The 2,132-nt window shown below is 35.2% G+C and overlaps 1 pseudogene; it reads left to right on the top strand.

Moving 5' to 3' along the window:
• Positions 1–1,304: 1,304 nt before the first annotated feature.
• Positions 1,305–1,881, top strand: LOC105302915 (annotated as a pseudogene).
• Positions 1,882–2,132: the final 251 nt, after the last annotated feature.

Genomic DNA, 2,132 nt, shown 5'->3' with positions numbered 1-2,132 from the left:
AATGAATGCTAGACATTTTCACTCTGTTCCCTCTGTCTCTTAACCTTTCTTTTGTATTTGCAATATTGTTGTGTCTCTTTACTATACACTGAATAACCACTGAATTACTTTTTCTGATCTATATTTCAATCTTCTGATTCTCTCTTCAGTTGTGTCGAAAGTGCTTATTGAGTTTCTAATTTTGGTTATTGTATTTTTTATTTCGATAAGTTCTATTTGCTACTTTTTAAAACCTGCTAGGTTACTTTTTATTGTTTCATTTTTTTACATTTTTTTTAAATTTTTTTCTTTGAATTTAGTAAGCATAGTTGCTTTTATAAACTCTATTTTCATTCTTGATGGTTTACGTCATTGTAGGCTTAGTTATTTTTTTACTTTATGCTGCTTATTTTCCTTAAAAATTTATTCAGGGTGATTCTTTGAAGACTGGATGACACTAATTTCCTTCAAAGAGAACTCTCCTTTGTCCTTGCTAGGCACAGAGGGGTATTTTAAACGAAATCACTTTAAATTGAATTTACAACTTGGGGGGGTTGTGGTTTCATAGTTTTTTGTTGTTGTTTATTTACGTATTTTGACCACCAAAGCAATATAGATTTGGAAGCTGTGAAAGTGCCAACTTGCAGTTATAACTTCTCAAAGCAGGTCTCTACCATTACCATGTGTCTTGCTGTGCTCAGCATAAGGGCAACTTTCCCTATAGTTTCTTGGGCCTGAGGGTAGAGGCACATTTACTTTTGTTTCACACTTGCACTGAGGGTTTGACCTATATTAGTGAGGGAAGAGGTGGGCTCTGGGCTTTGATTCTGTCCCCCTATCCTGAGAAACCCTCAGAACCAAAATTCAAGTTTACCCAAATTGGCAAATGCTCTCAGTTCAAAAACAGCTTTAGGATGTCACTTAACTTTCAGAGATCTTGTCTTCTTTTTGATTTTGGACTTTAGTTTCTTACTATTTTGTCAAGTCTTTGATGTTTTAAGAAAATTTTAGTATTTTTGGTTGTTTTTAGTGGGAGATTGGTTTGATCCCTAATCTGCCTTATTCCTGGAAATGGAAGTTCTTCCCTGATCTTCCTAGATTTGGGTAAACTGTGTACTTAGAAACTAAAAACCAACATGACCTGCTTGCTCTAAGCAAGCTATCATGTGCAAAAGCAAGCACATATTTTTAAAGTCTTCTTTACTTCAGGAAAAGAATTATTGCAAGGTTCCCATAAAATTAAATTGCATAAAACTTTTCAGGACTATATCTGAAATTTTCTAAGAAATGTTTTTTAAGTTCTTCCCATAAGTGGCCCGAGGTAAACTCTGAAAGTGATTCACTATTCACTTGACCCAGAAAACCCAACAAAATTATGCAAATCAAGAGGTTCAAACCTTCGTGTTCACTTTAAGAACACCTGTGAAACTGCCCAGGCCATCAAGGGTGTGCACACCAAGTATCTGAAGGATGTCACTTTACAGGAGCAATGTGTGCCATTCCGTCGTTACCATGGTGGAGTTGGTAGGTGTGGCCAGGCCAAACAGTGGGGCTGATTGCAGGGTCAGTGGCCCAAAAAGAGTGCTGAATTTTTGCTGTACATGATTGAAAATGCAAAGAGTAAAGCTGAACTTAAGGGTTTAAATGTAGATTCTCTGGTCATTGAACACATCCAGAGCAAAGCTCCCAAGATGACTCGCAGAACTGACAGAGCTCGTAGGTGGATTAACCCCTACATGAGCTCTCCCTGCCGCACTGAGATGATCCTCACTGAAAAAGCATAAATTTTTCCTAAACCAGAAGAGCAGGTCACACAGAAGAAAAAGATATCCCAGAAGAAACTGAACAAACAAAAACTTATGGCCCAGGAGTAAATTTAGCATCAAACAAATGTTAATAAAAATTAAAAAAAAAAAAAAGTTTTTTAAAAAATTTAATTTTCTGATTACTACTAAATTATGTTAAAATTGCAACATTATCCAAAAATTACTTTTTCAACAAACTCAACCACCCAAGAATCCAAGAGTAATTATACAATGACTCTACATAGTCTAATTAGATGGCAAAAGTTTCGTCACCTAATTTAAAGTACTTTATTCATCAGAAAATCTCTAAGACCTCATCCTTAATAACATAGCTTATTAATTCTTATT

This window comes from Pteropus vampyrus, unplaced genomic scaffold (assembly GCF_000151845.1).
Source record: "Pteropus vampyrus isolate Shadow unplaced genomic scaffold, Pvam_2.0 Scaffold287, whole genome shotgun sequence".
In the NCBI taxonomy this organism is placed as follows: Eukaryota; Metazoa; Chordata; class Mammalia; order Chiroptera; family Pteropodidae; genus Pteropus; species Pteropus vampyrus.
This window is presented reverse-complemented; position numbering and strand designations above follow the sequence as displayed.